Source organism: Ovis canadensis, chromosome 4 (assembly GCF_042477335.2).
Source record: "Ovis canadensis isolate MfBH-ARS-UI-01 breed Bighorn chromosome 4, ARS-UI_OviCan_v2, whole genome shotgun sequence".
Lineage (NCBI taxonomy): Eukaryota > Metazoa > Chordata > Mammalia > Artiodactyla > Bovidae > Ovis > Ovis canadensis.
This window is the reverse complement of record NC_091248.1, coordinates 25560674-25580290: the sequence shown is the minus strand read 5'-3', so window position 1 is coordinate 25580290 and position 19617 is coordinate 25560674. Positions and strand designations below refer to the sequence as shown.

Genomic DNA, 19617 nt, shown 5'->3' with positions numbered 1-19617 from the left:
TCCCAAATCATCCCACAGAGTCCAAAAGACTGTTCTATACATCTGTGTCTCTTTTGCTGTCTCGCATACAGGGTTATCGTTACCATCTTTTTAAATTCCATAAGGATAACAGCTGATCTTTCAATTGAAACTCTTCAGGCCAGGAGGGAATGGCGAGACATACTTAAAGTGATGAAAGAAAATAACCTATAGCCCAGATAGGTGTTATTTTTTCTTGGTGAGCTAAGAGCATTTCAATGTCTAGATCATTCAACCCTTTGAATTGTGGATCATTATCATTCTTATAGATAGTGAAATTCAGGCTTACCAAAATATTTTTCCCAGGATCTTACAATTCTTATAAGGCAAATACAATATTCAAACCAAAGTTCCAGAGCCCATTCATCTAACCTCTAAGTTCAGACTCTTCCTAACCATTCCATCTATTGTTCTTTCATTAGTTGTACCATGCTGTAGATTAGGAGCATCACTAAGGACAGAGCAATGGAAAAGGGAGGCATGGAAACTCAAAGGAATTTATCTTCCAATCATAAGAAAGAAGTAACATGATAGTGACAAACAAAATGCTCCAGGTTTTCATATTTTGTATATTTTCCAATGAGTCCCTTTTGCAAACCAATAAAAACTGATAAAAATACCCACTCATCCTTTCACTGGGGTAGAAAGAATTTCAGATTTGCAAGTGTCCCTTTTATTGTTAAAGTGATGGTCAGAAAAACTCAGTTCAGTTCAGTCGCTCAGTCGTGTCTGACTCTCTGCAATGCCATGGAGTGCAGCACACCAGGATTCCCTATCCATCACCAGCTCCCGCAGCTTGTTCAAACCCATGTCTCTTGAGTCAGTGATGCCATCCAACCATCTCATCCTCTGCCTTCCCCTTCTCCCCTGCCTTCAATCTTTTCCAGCATCAGGGTCTTTTCCAGTGAGTTAGCTCTTCGCATCAGGTGGCCAAAGTTTTGGAGTTTCAGCTTCATCATCAGTCCTTCCAATGAGTATTCAGGACTGATCTCCTTTAGGGTGGACTGGTTGGATCTCCTTGCAGCCCAAGGGGCTCTTGAGAGTCTTCTCTAACACCACAGTTCAAAAGCATCAATTCTTCAGCATTCAGCTTCCTTTATGGTCCAAATTCCACATCCATACGTGACTACTCGAAAAATCATAGCTTTGACTAGACTGACCTTTGTTGGCAAAGTAATGTCTCTGCTTTTTAATATGTTGGCTATGTTGGTCATAGCTTTTCTTCCAAGGAGCAAGCATCTTTTCATTTCACGGCAGCATCCACCATCTGCAGTGATTTTGGAGCCTAAGAAAACAAAGTCTGTCACTATTTCCATTGTCTCCCTCTCTGTTTGCCATGCAGTGATGGGACCAGATGCCATGATCTTAGTTTTCTGAATGCTGAGTTTCAGAACAGCCTCTTTCACTTTCATCAAGAGGCTTTTTAGTTCCTCTTTGCTTTCTGCCATAAGGGTGGTATCATCTGCATATCTGAAGTTCCTTCATCTATTAATGTCTTTATTGACAGGCATTTAAAAGCAAAATATTGGGGGAAAGACATGGATACATGGTCATTTTTTTAAAACTTATTTACTTTTTAATTTAAGGATAATTGTTTTATAGAATTTTGCTGTTTTCCATCAAACCTCAACATGAATCAGCCTTAGGTATACATATATCCCCTCCATTTTGAACCTCCCTCCCATCTCCTGCCCTATCCCACCCTTCTTGGTTGATACAGAGCCCCTGTTTGAGTTTCCTGAGCCACATAGCAAATTACCGTTGGCTATCTATTTTACGTATAGTAATGTAGGTTTCCATGTTACCCTTTCCATACATCTCACCCTCTCCTCCCCTCTCCCCACATGCATAAGTCTGTCCTCTATGTCTGTTTCTCCATTGCTGCTCTGTAAATAAATTCTTCAGTACCATTTTTCTAGATTCCATATATATGTGTTAGAATATGATATTTATCTTTCTCTTTCTGACTTACTTCACTCTGTATAATAGACATCTAGGTTTGTCCACCTCATTCAGACTGACTCAATCAAATGTGTTCCTTTTATGGCTGAGTCATATTCCACTGTGTATATTACCACAACTTCTTTATCCCTTCATCTTTCGATGGACATCTAGGTTGCTTCCATGTTCTAGTTATTGTAAATAGTGCTGTGATGGACAATGTGATACATGGGTCTTTTTCAATTTTGGTTTCTTCAGGGTATATGCCTAGGAGTGGGATTATTGGGTCATATGATGGTTTTACTCCTAGTTTTTAAAGGAGTCTCCATAACGTCTTCCATAATGGCTGTATCTATTTACATCCCCACCAACAGTGCAAGAGTGTTCACTTTTCTCCACACCCTCTCCAGCATTTATTGTTTGTAGACTTGATCTTAGTCTTCTGAATGTTGAGCTTTAAGCTAACTTTTTCATGCTCCTCTTTCACTTTCATCAAGAGGCTCTTTAGTTCTTCTTCACTTTCTGCCAAAAGGGTGGTGTCATCTGCATATCTGAGGTTATTGATATTTCTCCCGGCAATCTTGATTCCAGCTTGTGCTTCCTCCAGCCCAGCGTTTCTCATAATGTACTCTGCATATAAGTTAAATAAGCAGGGTGACAGTATACAGCCTTGACGTACTCCTTTTCCTATTTGGAACCAGTCTGTTGTTCCATGTCCAGTTCTAACTGTTGCTTCCTGAACTGCATACAGGTATCTCAACAGGCAGGCCAGGTGGTCTGGTATTTCCATCTCTTTCAGAATTTTCCACAGTTTATTGTGATCCACACAATCAAAGGCTTTGACATAGTCAATAAAGCAGAAATAGATGTTTTTCTGGAAATCTCTTGATTTTTTGATGATCCTGTGGATGTTGGCAATTTGATCTCTGGTTCCTCTGCCTTTTCTAAAACCAGCTTGAACATCTGCAAGTTCATGGTTCATATATTGCTGAAGCCTGGCCTGGAGAATTTTGACCATTACTTTATTAGCGTGTGAGATGAGTGCAATTGTGTGGTAGTTCAAGCATTCTTTGGCATTGCCTTTTTTTGGGATTGGAATGAAAACTGACCTTTTCCAGTCCTGTGGCCACTGCTGAGTTTTCCAAATTTGCTGGCATATTGAGTGCAGCACTTTCACAGCATCATCTTTTAGGATTTGAAATAGCTCAACTGGAACTCCATCACTTCCAATAGCTTTGCTCATTGTGATGCTTCTTAAGGCCCACTTGACTTCACATTCCAGGATGTCTGGCTCTAGGTGAGTGATTACACCATCGTGATTATCTCGGTTGTGAAGATCTTTTTTGTACAGTTCTTCTTTTGTACAGTTCTTCTTGCCACCTCTTCTTAATATTTTCTGCTTCTCTTAGGTCCCTACCATTTCTGTCCTTTATTGAGCCCATCTTTACAGGAAATGTTCCCTTGGTATCTCTAATTTTCTTGAAGAGATCACTAGTCTTTCCCATTCTATTGTTTTCCTCTATTTCTTTGCACTGATCGCTGAAACAGCAGTAAAAAATTAAAAAGACACAAAAGTCTCTATTCTTGTAACCTACATTCTGGAAATCAGTAAGCAATCAAATCTGTCTTTCGAGCTGGATTTCTCTAGATTTTATTTTTTAAATTTAACTTTAGGAAGGAAGGTTGTAATCATATTTTATGTCTCTGATAATCAAATCTTTTTAGGATTTGACTTCATGACCATCAATTTCTGTGGGACAAGCTTGACTTTCATAGCTTGGCTTAATAAGTTATTCATAAATAATAAAAATATCTGAAAATATGAAATTAGCAATTGTTATCCTATTTACCATAACAATTAAATGTAGTAAAATTTAATGAAAGAATTTTCCAACTTTACGAGGTGATATTTTTATGGCTATTATTATCCTGTTCACAGACAGATACTGCAACTTAGGAGCAATATCCATCACAGAATTTCATGATAACACATTGTACATAAATCAGGATAGTACCTAACTCTCCTCTAAAACCAGATGGTTCAGGTGAATTTTCATTAAACTAAAATTGTGATTTTTAACTAGTACACGTACAGGATGAGGTAGATTAAAAGATGCTTTGAGGCTTTTCAAGCACCATCTGAATGTGAATTAATATTTTGAAAGACTTTTCCAAGGTCACACAAAATTAGCAGGAAGCAAGAAGAAAACCCAGGTTTTAGTTCCTAGATTGGGGCTCTTTCTATTATAAGTGCATAAGCCTGAGAGAGGCATGAAGCACAACGGATAAGCTTTCTTTGTATGGTAGCTTAATTGTAAAAACCCCATTTTCAATCTGAGAGAGTGACTCAATAAGCCAATAGGCCTACTTAAGATTTTTTTAAAGTTAAAGAAAGTAGCTAATGGCTTTTAAAATATGTCCTTCACGTGGCCTAGATGTGAAATAAGTTTTTGAAATAAAATGCCAAAAGCACTACAGTTTTCAATAATGAATCACTAACCATTTGCCTCTGTTCTAAAACTTGGCTTTTAAGGAAGAAATTTTTAAAACTCTAATTACAGTTTACAAAAGCAAAAACATCAAAAAAGTGATGTGTAGTAGCTTAATGGGATTCTTATCGAGCCAATATAGCATTATGAGAAAGCTGTTTCTCTCTTCATCAAAGAGTTAGTTGCTCAGTCGTGTCTGACCCTTTGTGACACCATGTACTATAGCCTACCAGGCTCCTCTGTCCATGGAATTCTCCAGGCAAGAATACTGGAGTGGGTTGCCATTCCCTTCTCCAGAGGCTCTTCCAACCCAGGGATAGAACCTAGATCTCCTGTATTGCAGGCAGATTCTTTACCGTCTGAGACACAAGCAAAGCCCAATACAGCGTTATGAGGAAGCTGTTTCTCTCTTCATCAAAAGGCTACAGACATAAACCAATACCACTGGCTTGAAATTATCAATGTGTCAAACTAACATGCTACTCAAATCAACTTTCGAGCTCTTAAGCACCTAAGTTACACACAAAAGGCTAAAACACTGATTTTCTAGGTGAGAATATACACGACATGTTGGGAATGCATGAAAATCTCTCTTGAGACAGAGAAGTAGAACCACTACAAAACATTTTCATCTCAATGAATCTACATTTAGTGATGCAAAATCACTACTTGGTTGTAATGAAATTGAAAGTAGACCTGATTTCTTCATTTCGCTGCTTGAATAAATCAGTTCTACAAAATATTTCTTTAGTACAAATCAGGAAAAGTCATGCCTTAACTCATTCTTTTTACAGCGTTATAACATTTCTTGCTTGTTATAACTTATTCTTTACTTGTTATATCATTTTCTTTTACTTGTTGGATTTTTATACTGCTCTATATAATAAACATGGTACAGGTTTGTCATTGTTCCCAAGCTAAGATGAAAAGTGACGTGATTGAGAGGGAGAGGGTGGGATGATTTGGGAGAATGACATTCTAACATGTATACTATCATGTGAATTGAATCGCCAGTCTATGTCTGACGCAGGATACAGCATGCTTGGGGCTGGTGCATGGGGATGACCCAGAGAGATGTTATGGGGAGGGAGGTGGGAAGGGGGTTCATGTTTGGGAACACATGTAAGAATTAAAGATTTTAAAATTAAAAAAATAAAAAACTAAAAAAAATAAAATGCTAAAAAAAATAAGTAAATAAAAGTGAGGAAGGAGAACCAAAAAAAAAAAAAAAATCTTCTGGAAAGCAACCTTAAATATTGGTTCAATGCATGCTGGGATTAGAGTTTATGTAAGCCATGAGGTGTAAGTATTGATGCTTTTTGTGTCATTTTTGAGTCCAGAAGGTCCATATGGTATACAAGATACAGGGCTTTCCTTTGTTTCTTTCAGATTATTCTAAACTTTGATCATATTAGGTTACTTTTCCAAATTTCCAAAATCATTCTATATTAGAACAAGAAATGCCAACCACTGTGGAAAACAACCACCAAGCATCAGTGGCTCCGCATGATACAAATTTGTTTCTTCTTCACATCACTGTTGGCTGCAAGTTAGTTAGTTCGCCTTCAAAAAGGTGTCAGGAATCTAGGCTTCTTCCATTTCATAATACTGGCATCCCCAAAACATGGCCCCTATGACAACGAGGGAGGAAAACAGTGTGGCCACACACACAGTATATTTTCACAGCAGGTTTCAAAATGAATACATTATTTCTGCCTACAGCCCATTAATCAGAATCCAGTCACGTGGCCAAATAACCTCACCTCAAGGGAGGCTCACAAATAGTCTTCTTTTGTGTTCAGGAAAAGGAAAGAGGATCGATAAGCACGCAGGCATTTTCTGTCACAGTCCGTAAACAACAAGTCTGTAACACCTTAACATTTCAGATTGTCATCCCAACCCTTGAAACCTGGTTATTAGTGGCAGAAGGCAGAGTTGCTGGGGAGATAAAAATGTACAGGCAGGACACATCAAGATATATGATAAACAAGAGCTGTCAATTGCCCTCTGCAGTTAAGTATCTGTTTCTTCCTTCTGTCCTTCCCACCAGCCACCCCTCCTGGTACTTCCCAGAATCCCCTTGGCCTAACTGGAACAGTTTGATCTGGTCCTTAGAGAGCAAGATTTCTAAATATCCTGATTTCTACTTCATGAGGAAATTAGACAGCCTTAGTAGAGGCAGCAGACGGGAAGAAACAAAATATGCCTAGAATTTAAGCAGTTAATAGAAATAAATGCTTTTTTTGTTGTTGTTGAGATATTAACGTGCACAGTTCCAAGTCACTCTTATTTAGCTACATATTGGAATGAACTTGAAAACTACTGTGGTCATACTGATTCCTGCCAAGAATCTAGTGAGCTGATAAACTGATATCTCAAAGAAAAGGAAAATGAAAATCAAATTAGAAATAAAAATTAACAACAACTGAGGGCATTTCAAAAATAAATTTCCATCTTATCAGTTCCTTTCAAAGACACCAATGACAAGCACTGTTGTGAATGGAAGAAGTGATTTTCTTTTCAAAGTTTTCCATTCAGTAAGATGACAAAGGTATCTGAAATTACAGATCTGAACTCACTGAGAATCAATGCGTCTCCTGCTGGCAACTTAGCAGCTTTTGTAATTGATGTGACAGTTTCATTTCCCTGCTGCCACAGACAATCAGCATGTTACTCCATCTCTCAAACAAATCTGAAAAAAAAAATCTTCAGTTTTACTTTTTAGTCGATATTAACATTTTCCAAACAAGATATGGTGGCATTGACAGACAATAGATTCAAGGCTTTGACTACATCCTGCTTTGGATAATACAAAATAAAAAGTTGTCAGTGTGACTTCATCCACATAGCTCATAATTGCCTCAACAGGATAATTGATCATTTAAATTCTTTCTCTAAGGACCTTTAAAAAAGGGATTCTTCTCAGTACATAAACGAAGGTAGACATGTGTTCATACCTTGATCTATGTTATTTTTTTTCCAGAACTATTTTTCTTGCCTCAAGAGCAAAGTAGAAAACCTTTAACTCAGCAATCGAAGACTGTTCATACCTTATCCTCTCTAACCTCATCATTTTTCTATCTTTTTTCACCCACATACTTTGAACTTGAAGAAGTGAAGTGAAGTCACTCAGTCGTGTCTGACTCTTCACGACCCCATGGACTGTAGCCTACCAGGCTCCTCCCTCCATGGGACTCTCCAGGCAAGAGTATTGGAATGGGTTCTCAGTTCCTTCTCCAGGGGATCTTCCCGACCCAGGGATCAAACCCGGGTCTCCCGCATTCCAGGCAGACACTTTAACCTCTGAGCCACCAGGGAAGCAATTCACTGTTTCAGGAATGCACAATGATCTTTCAGAGCTCTTTCTGCACTGGCTATTTTCTCAGTCTGAAATATATTATATCAGTCAGAATTAGTGAGGTTCTGTTGCAGTAACAAATGATCCTTCGCAGGTCAGTGTTTTAAAACACTAGAAATTTACATTTTTACTCCTGCAACGTGGATAGGTGAGGCCCATCTCATCATAGCCTCTCTGACACCAAGAGTGGTGGAAACTTCATCTCAAAGTGTGCTTCCATGATGATAGCAGAAGTGAGACGGAATCACGGCAAATAGTGCACTGGCTCTTACGTTTTATGTTTGAAAGCGTCAGTCATTTATTCTACTAAAACTTCATTGACCAAAAGAAAAAACAAAAAAGAAGCAGCACGTGATTATTCCTAAATTGAAAAGGGATGAGAAAACGCAGTCCTACCAGGGAAGGAAGAAACTCAGGTATTTTTGTTGAGCAGCGCTAATAACTACTGCATCAAATTTCCAGCAGGGGAAGTTTAACTCACTTTTCAAAGATCCAAACAAATGTCACCTCCTCTGAGAAGCTTTCCATGACTTCTCAAGATAATGAACTGCTTCTTTATCTTTACCATGCAAATACTTTGCATAGACTTTTTGGGAATACTTACTATATTATAATAAATCTATTACTAATTACTAAATCTAATTCTAATAAATCGATTACTACACTAAATTAAGCGGAATTACACTGCATTACAATGAAAATTCCTTATTCACATTTTAATGCCAAGTGTCTGGGATAGTTGCAGCATAGGCTGTGTGTTTGCTAGATGTTCCTTATTGCAGGTTTATTTGTCCATTTTTCTCATGAGACCATAAGCTCGCTGAGGACACAGACTGAGTCTTTTTGCAACATCCTAACTCTAGTCTTTTATAAGAGTGCTTGGCCTTAGTAGATGCCCACTATGTGCTGTGCCGTGCCTACTCGCTCAGTCATGTCTGACTCTTTGTGAACCCATGGACTGTAGCCTGCCAGGCTCTTCTGTCCAAGGCAAGTCTCCAGGCAAGAATACTGGAGTGGGTTGCCATGCCCTCCTCCAGGGGATCTTCCCAATCTGGGGATCAAACCCAGGTCTCCCGCATTGCAGGCAAATTCTTTACCATCTGAGCCACCAAGGAAGCCCATGAATACTGGAGTTGGTAGCCTATCCCTTCTCCAGGGGAGCTTCCCAACCCAGGAATCGAACCGGGGTCTCCTGCATGGCAGGCAGATCTTTACCAGCTGAGCTACCAGGGAAACCTGATGCCCACTATATGTTGGATAAATTAATTAACTGATTAGTTATTTTTGTTATTATACCATGCTATGTGAGGGCAGGCTAGATTATGCGGCAGCAAAACAAAACAGAACAAAACAAAAACAGTTTCAAAATATTAGATAAGTGCAGCAACAGTTTATGAATTGCTTATTCTACATATTCTACATGGAAGGGCAAGGGGCTATGTTCCCGAGGGATCTGACCCAGTCAGGAATCTAGAATGATCTGGGCTCCATATCACTGACTCAATAAACATGAGCTTGGGCAAACTCAGGGAGATAGTGAGGGACAGGAAAGCCTGTCATACTGCAGTCCACCGGGTTGCAAAGAGGCAGACGTCACTTAGTGACTGAACAACTACAACATCATAAACTCCATGTCTTTTCAGATACTCTGACAGAAGAATGGGTTCCCCGGTGGCTCAGGCAGAAAAGAATTAGCTTGCAATGTGGGAGACCTGGGTTCACTTCCTGGGTCAGCAAGATCCCCTGGAGAAAGGAATGGTTACCCACTCCAGTATTCTGGCCTGGAGAATGCCATGGACTGTATAGTCCATGGTGACAGAAGAATAAGAAATTGGAAAATCACAGATGAATGTTTAACTCTTCAGTTCAGAAATGAACAATCATACTTCCACTCATATTTTGTTTTCATTAGCCAGAACTAATCATATGGCCCCATAATTGCAGAGGGCTGGGAAATACTGGGGCTTCCCAGGTGGTGTTAGTGGTACAGAAACCTGTCAATGCAGGAGACTTAAGAGACGCAGGTTCAATCGCTGGGTCAGAAAGATCCCCTGGAGAAGGGAATGGCAACCCACTCCGGTATTCTTGCCTGGAGAATCCCATGGACAGAGGAGCCTGGCGGGGTATGGTCTGTAAAGTCACAAAGAGTTGGACACAACTGAGGGACTTTGCACAGGGAAATATTGAGAAACAAATGGAATACTTGGTGTGCACTACTGTTTCTGTGCCATGGTTGAAGACAATATTCTTGTAATATATAGAAAATGTCTACAATAGGGGAAATACAGTGCTGGCAAACAACATAATCCGATTTCTGTAGCACTTTTCAAGTAAGAAGATGCTTGAATTCAATAGCTGTATAAAATGCCTATAGAGTTGAGGAGAGTAATCAAGCTGCTGCATTTGGGAAACAACTATTTCACACACATTCAAAAAACTTTCAAGTTAAAATGAACCTGCCTTCCAACTTCATGTTAATATCTATAACAATAAAACCTATACAGTCACACTAGAAGCTAAGAATAATATTTAACTATATGCTAGACACTGGAAGGAATTTACAACAAAAAATGTGGATGGGTGGGTTTCGACACAGATAAGCAAAGTACTGGTCTTTGCTCACCTTGCTTCTGAGTCAGCAAAGGGACCCGGTAGGAAATATTTGCTCAACTTCCACATGTTTCCCCAGTACAAGAAGGCTGAGATTTCACTAACTAAAAACTGGGAGGTTTTTCACTATTGTATTGGTCTTATTTCATTGTCATTGTTTAATTGCTAAGTTGTGTCCAACTCTTTGAGACCCCATGAACTGTAGCCCACCTGGCTCCTCTGTCCATAGGATTCTCCAGGCATGAATGTTGGAGTGGATGGTCATGTCCTCTTCCAGGGGACCTTCCTGACCCAGAGATTGAATTGAATCTGTGTCTCCTATAATGCAGGTGATTCTTTAAATTGAGCCATCTGGGAGGCATAATTTCATTAAGCAGTCATAATTTATGTTCCTTTTTTATACTTTTATACACACACACATATAAGCAGGGTTTTTTTTAAAGTGATCCAAGGAGCTTTTAGATGTGTGAGTAGTTCATCATGACTCTGGATAAAATTTGTTTCTGATACATTTCCCCTAACTTTGTCCTCTTAGCTCCCCTGTGGCCTACCAATGTAATCAATTTTATTCTACCTCTGGTTTATTCTGATTTGCATTGTTCAAAAGAATCCATCATAAAGATTATTATCTATAAAACTGGAAGGAAGATTTAATTTTGAGCCTTATTGAACTTACGTAATTTACCTTTGCTAAATACTGCAACAAGAGGACATGGAAGACAAATTAATTTTTTTACTACTCAGCTAATGAAAATTACCTATGATAGGAACTGGTGCTCCTGAATTTTATTCTAATTAAAAGTTAATATAAAGTTATTCAGGTTCAACTAAAAATCCCTTCAATAATGTTATGTACAAATTTATATTAGAGTTGATTTCCACTGATTGTGTCAAAGACTGGCTTTGAGTTTTTTAAAAAATAATTAAGCAATAAATAGTTGATTTTGGTCTTTTTTTCTCCCTTAAGAAAGCCATTGCTGAATCACTAGTATTAGCTTTGTCCTCCTAAAATATCATACTGAGGAAGATAACTTCGGTTTCCCCTTTTAACAGCTGGTTCAATTCAGTTTAAGCGATAATCACTTAGCCTCTATTATGTACCGCTTGCACTAGCGCTGGAGAAGCTAAAGGCTCATTAGACAAGACTCATGTCCTTGAAGAACTTCTAGGAGACAGTCGCAGAGATTTTTTAAATTATAGTATTGCGTTGGCCAAAAAGTTCAGGTTTCTCCTGAAACCTTACAGAAAAACTCCAAGGAACTTTTTGGCCAAGCCAATATAGTACCAGGACCAGTTAGGATATAATAGGCATACGATAAAAACATTTTGATTGACAGATTAGAAGTATGTTCCAGTTGTCAGGGAAATCTTTCAGTGGAATGGTTCCCACCTGTACTTTTCCCTAGCTGAAGCAAATAGAATGGCAGACATGAAGGACAGAAAGCTATCCTCCATGAAACAAGGTAGGAACTGCATGCAGGGCAGTGCTCATTGAACTGCGACATTTCTGTAAGCTTACTAGAAGTATTCTGGCATTTTCAGGATTAGAGTGGTAGGTGATAAATGGTCAGGTGGAATGAAACCATAGAATGCTTCAATTTATTAACAAAGATTTAAATTTACTCTATAGGAAATGAGTTACCTTGGTAATGTTGAAAGCTTAAGAATGACATTCTTCTGTCTATTATTAATACTTAGTGATCCAAATATTTAGGAGGGTATAGCTGAGAATGGTGGCAAGGAATCCTCTTAGAAGGCTAATACAGTTAGTTGACTGTTGAACAACATGGGGGTTAGGGAGGCTACCTTCAGTGCAGTCAAAACCCCAAGTGTAGCCTAGAGTCAGCCCTCTCCACGCGTGGCCCCTCCATACCTGCAGCCCCACAGCCATAGACTCAACCAGCTCTGATCTTGCAGTACTGCAGTATTTATTACTGAACAAAATGTGTGTATAAATGAACCACATATTTCAAACCCATGCTATTCAAGGGTCAACTGTAAATTAATCCCAAGTGGGAGAAGATAAAAGTGTGAGCAAGTCCTGTCTACCAAGGAATTTGAAAACAGAAAAAAAATTATGTTCCATTTCTACCTATGCAGAGATGCATGCTCTTGCTAACCATGGGGATGCTTTGGGTTATGTAAGAAACCAGGGTGTTCTTGGTTGGTACAGGGTCTAAAACTGTTCAGTCCACATAGGCTAGGACAGGATATCCACAATGACAGGATGGAGAAGGGAATGGCAATCCACTCCAGTATTCTTGCCTGGAGAATTCCACAGACAGAAGAACCTGGCAGGCTACAGTCCGTGGGGTCAGACACAACTCTGAGTGACTAACACACACACACACACACACACACACACACACAAACACACACACTGACAGGAACTTATCACAGTCCCTGGGTGATTTCAACTAAACTACTGCTTCTTGGGTGATTACAGAACCAACACTTGCAGGTCATAACGGGTTTTACAAAAGTGCCTTAAGCATCATTTGAGAATAAAGATTTCTGATTTATATCTAGAGAGAAGTTCTAGACCCCTGAGAAGAGAGAGGCTTACGATGCAGGTGTCCTAACACTAGCAAAGTCATGTGTGGCACATGTTTATCACTCCCACCAAAGACTCTTCATTTCATTTCCCAAAGTAGCATACCATAGAACAGGAAGGAGAAAAATAATTCAACCATTAATTTAGAATGCTCTACTCAGTTGCTCAGTCACGCCTGAATTTTTACAACCCCATGGACTGTAGCCTGCCAGGCTCCTCTGTTCGTGGAATTTTCCAAATACTGGAGTGCCTTGTCATTTTCTCCAGAGTTCTTAGAGGGCTAATTAGTCACATTAAATAAAAGCACTTACCATAACTCTTGTTGAAACAGGATGCAATGGCACTATTGCTATTGTGAATCTAAAAATAGTTCTTCCCTTTGAAACCTTATTAAACAAGACAAAAACAATAACACATGGATCAAAACTTCACAGTAGAATTTACCATTACACAAACCTGTCCTCCTTAAAATGGACAGAACTGATATGGGAAAACTATCTCCCCAGATATTTCCACGTATTTTCAGTTGCTCAAAGCTTTCCAACAGAAGGCAAAATAGAGGAAACATAATTAAAAATTTAGTTCAAGGAACATTAACCAAATGTCTGCTATATGCAAAGTCCAGTGGTAGTATTGAAAGAGCCAAAGTGTGGTCATGAATCCTACTATTTTGTTGAGAAGACAAGGAATTGTGCTCAACTGAGGTCACCCTGATGGCTCAGCGGGTAAAGAATCCTTCGGCAATGCAGGAGACACAGGAGATACAGGTTCAGTCCCTCGGTCAGGATCCCCTGGAGAAGGAAATGGCTACCCACTCCAGTATTCTTGCCTGGAGAATCTTATGAACAGAGGAGCCTGACAGGCTACAATGCATGAGGTTGCAAAGAGTCAGATACAATTGAGCACATGTCACATAAGTGTCTGAGTAGTGAAAGAATCAAAGCATATTCATGAAATCTTACTATTTTGTTGAGAAGACAGTGAGTTAAATTGTCATAATAAAGTATGGTAAGTACTATGAAAATTATAACCATTTCCCCTATCTAGTAACCCCTACTACCCCTCCCTACCAACCCTAGTACACACAAGCTAAGTAGAGGGAATGTTCTGTGTTTGTTATCACATAAGAAGGCAATGCCAAAGAATGCTCAAACTACCGCACAATTGCACTCATCTCACATGCTAGTAAAGTAATGCTCAAAATTCTCCAAGCCAGGCTTCAACAGTACGTGAACCGTGAACTTCCAGATGTTCAAGCTGGTTTTCGAAAAGGCAGAGGAACCAGAGATCAAATTGCCAACATCTGCTGGATCATCGAAAAAGCAAGAGAGTTCCAGAAAAACATCTATCTCTGCTTTATTGACTATGCCAAAGCCTTTGACTGTGTGGATCACAACAAACTGTGGAAAATTCTTAAAGAGATGGGAATACCAGACCACCTGACTTGCCTCTTGAGAAATTTGTATGCAGGTCAGGAAGCAACAGTTAGAACTGGACATGGAACAACAGACTGGTTCCAAGTTGGGAAAGGAGTACGTCAAGGCTGTATATTGTCATCCTGCTTATTTAACTTATACGCAGAGTACATCATGAGAAATGCTGGACTGGAAAAAAACACAAGCTGGAATCAAGATTGCTGGGAGAAATATCAATAACCTCAGATATGCAGATGACCCCATCCTTATGGCAGAAAGTGAAGAAGAACTAAAGAGCCTCTTGATGCAAGTGAAAGAGGAGAGCGAAAAAGTTGGCTTAAAGCTCAACATTCAGAAAACAAAGATCATGCATCTAGTCCCATCACTTCAAGGGAAATAGATGGGGAAACAGTGGAAACAGTGTCAGACTTTTTTCTTGGACTCCAAACTCACTGCAGATGGTGACTGCAGCCATGAAATTAAAAGATGCTTGCTCCTTGGAAGAAAAGCTATGACGAACCTAGACCGCATATTGAAAAGCAGAGACATTACTTTGACAGCAAAGGTCCATCTAGTCAAAGCTATGGTTTTTCAGTAGTCATGTGTGGATGTGAGAGCTGGAGTATAAAGAAAGCTGAGTGTTGAAGAATTGATGCTTTTGAACTGTGGTGTTGGAGAAGACTCTTGAGAGTCCCTTGGACTGCAAGGAGATCGAACCATTCCATCCTAAAAGAGATCAGTCTCGAATATTCATGGAAAGGACTGATGCTGAAGATGAAACTCCAATACTTTGGCCACTTGATGCGAAGAACTGACTCATTTGAAAAGACTCTGATGCTGGGAAAGACTGAAGGCAGGAGGAAAAGGGGACGACAGAGGATGAGATGGTTGGATGGCATCACCTACTCAATGGACATGAAAAAAGAAAGTGAAGTCACTCAGTGATGTCTGACTCTTTGCGACCACATGGACTGTAGCCCACCAGGCTCCTCCATCCATGAGATTCTCCAGGCAAGAATACTGGAGTGGGTTGCCATTTCCTACTCCAGGGCATCTTCCTGATCCAGGGATCAAACCCTGGTCTCCCACATTGCAGGCAGACGCTTTAACCTGTGGCTCAGATGGTCAAGAATCTGCAATGGACATGAGTTTGAGTAAATTCCAAGAGTTGGTGATGGACAGGGAGGTCTGGCATGCAGCAGTCCATGGGGTCACAAAGAGTCAGACATGACTGGGAGATTGAACTGAACTGAATAGAGGAGTTCACAGGTAGTAATGTTATTATATCTCTTTAGATCTCAGAATTGTACCTTTTAGGAATTAACAGAAATACAACCAACAAAACCAAAATGCCTCTGAGGACTTCCCTGGTGGTTCAGCGGTAAGGAATCTTCCTGCCAGTGCAGGAGACACGAGTTTGATCCCTGATCTGGGAGGATCTCAAATGCAGTGCAACAGCTAAGCCCGTGAGCCACAACAATTGAGCCTGTGCTCTGGAGCCCAGGAGCCATGAGCACTGAAGCCCATGCTTAGACCAACCACGTTCCACAACAAGGGAAGCACCGCAATGAGAGGCCTACGCACCACAACCAGAGAAAAGCCCACACAGAAACAAAGACCCAGAACGAAAATGCCTTGGTAATAGGCAAATCGCATTTATTTGCAGTTAAATATATATTTGGAAGTTTATCACCTAGACCTTTTGCAAGGCTTCAGGATGAGAATCTAAGCAATTTTTACCTTAGGGTTCAGCTAGATCTGCACTTGCATGAGCTTTGGTGAAAAAGAGATGCCAAGAGGCCCAAGTTTGGTTAGTGATAGGGCTTTCCATCCAAGAGAGAAATGTTTCCAGGACACCTGGGAATGTTATTTGAAATATCTAGGATATTAATAGATGGAATAACAATGGCAGAGATTTAATTATTAGATGCTTCAGGAATCAAAGCGTAGATGGAACTTTATACTTCATTGTTCTGAAAATGGTCCCCTTGAGAGAACTAAATTGGAAACAATGTATAACTCAGCTTCTAACATTTATGGTAAGCATTGTTCATTAAAAACATATTTTCAGTGCTGTGAGCATTTTCATGTGACCCACCCATTTAAGGAACATATTCACATAGCTTTTGAACTTGAAAGTTGATTACAGATTGAGTAATCAGAGTGATAAGGACCTTTAAATAAATTCCACTCAGGATTATAGCCAATTAAAACCCATCTCCTGGACACAATTTTACAGTGATTTAAGAGAACATGAAGTACTACTTTGGAGAGAGACCTGATAGTTTCTCTTTCCTTTGCATCTTCAAAACATTCAAAATATTTCAAGCATAATAAATGAATAATTTAGAAGATCCAAATCTGGACATTTAGGTTGTGTTAGTGGAAGAAATGAGAACTACTTCAGACATAAAGTGTTTGAACAACAGTTTGTGAGTAAGTGGAATGAAGCGCCATTAGATACATCTAAGTTTTTGTTTGGTTTTGTTTCTACCATTCATTGAAAACAACAGCTTTTAAACTATAAAGCAGAGTTTTGAAGGAGAGTTTTTCACTTTTAAAATGAAAAAAAAAACCAAAACCCAGAAAGTGCTCTAAGAGATAATCTCATTTATTTCCAAATAGAGATCCAGTGCCTCTAACCCTAGCAGGGATCATGCAGTTTGGTAAGAAACACACAAGCTTTTTGAAATACCTAGGCTTGAACCCTGACTCTTCTGTTGCTTAAATTTAAGCAAAAGTATTATATCCTCCGAACTTCGTTTTGCTTGCCTATAAAATGTAGGTGAGTGTCCTTTTCAGAGAAGATTTTTAAATACCAAATGAGATAAACTATAAGAAAGTGGTCTTTAAAGCCCCAGATGCCATAAAATTAGTATATTTATTTAGCCACGGTTTGCACAGTACCCTGTGCTATGGACTGGACCCTGTGACAGGCACTGAACTAGGTACCACGTATGCTTCTCCAAGAGATGACCCAGAGGGATGGTACAGGGAGGGAGGAGGGAGGGGGGTTCAGGATGGGGAACACATGTATACCTGTGGCGGATTCATGTTGATGTATGGCAAAACCAATACAATATTGTACAGTAATTAACCTCCAATTAAAATAAATAAATTTATATTAAAAAAAAAAGAAGTATGGTGGTGAAGGTTGATTATGTAAGTTATTATCTTTAGAAGGTGGCTTGTTAAAAGTCCACAATATAAAAAGAAAGTCTTGCCTTCCAGGGTGAGTTGCCATGTAAAGCTGTGCTCTCATCCTTCTGTTTCCCTTCAGAAGACATTACAGATGCCCAATTGGCCTCTGAGGTGGTCCAACAATACACCCCAGTATCTTCCATAGCGTGTGACCTAAACTCCCCTAAGCTGATACTTTCCTTGGCAATTTGCTCTATTATGAACAGCAGTGTCCAGAAAATCCCTCCATAATGGAGTCAATTTTGATGTTTAACTGCTGAGAACTTTAAAAACCCACCATTTCTCTTGTGTTCCTGCCTCACACCTCAGTAAGCTAACAAGAGAGCCTAGATACTCCCTCCTTTGGAAGAAGGTTCCAACCACAAAAGCCCCTTCATGTCATCCTTTAATCATCATTAAAATGCCAAAGTAGTTTCTTTTCTTTGTTCTCTCATGCCATTTTTGGACCTACTTGGGAAGCCTGCTCTCCTCTTCCCAGAAAGTTACATTCTATAAATAACAAACCACTCTCATATCCTCCTGGTGCGTGCCTGGAGTCTTCAAACTTGACATGCAAATCAAATTGTGGTGGGGGCCCATTCTGTGACTATGTATGGTTCCTGTTGGGGCTTTCTAGGTGGCTCAGTGGTAAAGAATTGGCCTGCCAATGCAGGAAACGTGGGTTGGATCCCTGGGTCAGGAAGATCTCCTGTGGGAGGAAATGGCAACCTACAACAGTGTTCCTGCCTGGAGAATCCCATGGACAGAGGAGCCCGATGTACAGTCCATGGGATTGCAAAGAGTCAGACACGACTGAGCACGTAAATGCCGAATGGCCACTGTCTCTGCAGAATGACCACAGTTAGCTCTGAGAGTGGAGTGCAAAGACAATGATCACCATCACTTGGGCAGAGTAGGGGAAAGAAGTCTTCCTTCTTTGTCCTTTGATTCTTGGATAGTAGGCAGGCACTTTGAGCAGTGTTACTTTGTGCTATATTAGCTGAGTTCTACTGAACTTCCATTATAGATTTAGCAAGGCTAAGTCAGAAGTTTCAACAATTAATTGGCTTTCAGGAAAAGAAGTATGGGATCCAGTCCCTCATTAAAGCAGCCCCAGGTCATGTATCTCATAAGCTCTAAGCCATCTGTGTGCCTTAGATTAAATCATGTATCTCAGTTCTAGCATAAGCCCTGACTGACCCTAGATTCAGAGAATGACCAACTATGACCTGGTTTGTTTCATCCATGTGTATGTCCAATTCTGTAGAACATTCAAGGCAAAGATTACACCCAGATGAAGAACAGCCACCATCTGAATAGCAGTCATCATTTGAAAATTTGAATTGCAGAATTCCACACTCCTCAAGGCAGGCGGTTCACTAGGATACTACCAAATGCCTTGGCTGGTGCTACTCCTGTTGGACTTCTGTCTCTGTTGCCAAAAGAGATACTTATCATCATGGGGAAAATACCTATGGTGTTTCTGTAGTACAGTCAAGGATTAATTCAACTGTTGCCAGAGCAGAGGTCATTCATCTTGATGATATGGATTTGAGGCTCTCTGGAGAAAGGAGCTTATAAATGTGACCAGGCTAGAGAGGAACCCAGCAAACACACACAGAGCAAGAAACATGGATTCAAAGGGAGGAAACATAAAAACTGAATAAAAACGAGGTTCATAATTTGATCCAACAAGATATCCAAAAGTTACTAAAATAATTTACAGAGCATAAGCAACAAAAAACGGGTGTTGACTGGGTTCTGTGCCTCTACAGCACAGGTTTTCACTTAGCTTTAACATCTGCTGAAACACCAACCGGCAGAACGTCATGGTCAATAATGATATCAGGGCTCAACTTACTGGGAAATATCCCTAAAGTGGGACAGGTAACCCCCTTATGATCTTAGAGAAGTTATTAAACATAAATTAGAGGACATGTGCTTCTTTTCAGCCATTAGAACTACTTACTGCCTTGCTGAAATTCCCCATATTCATACGGCACCTATTACCCCCCAAAATTCTACAATGAGCATAAACACCCTAAGTTAATG

At 39.8% G+C, this 19617-nt stretch overlaps 1 protein-coding gene across 3 annotated transcripts in view; it reads right to left on the bottom strand.

Annotated features, from left to right (window-relative positions):
- GNGT1 (G protein subunit gamma transducin 1) overlaps positions 1-19617 on the bottom strand; it is a 369003-nt gene that overhangs the window by 85209 nt on the left and 264177 nt on the right. For 2 of the 3 annotated variants that reach the window (XM_069587421.1, XM_069587424.1), the window contains exon 3: positions 7028-7140. The exons of the other annotated variant lie outside the window; for it this stretch is intronic. The gene's annotated coding sequence lies outside the window, so the exon portion shown is untranslated. The remainder of the gene's footprint in view (positions 1-7027; positions 7141-19617) is intronic. 3 annotated transcript variants of the gene reach the window in all.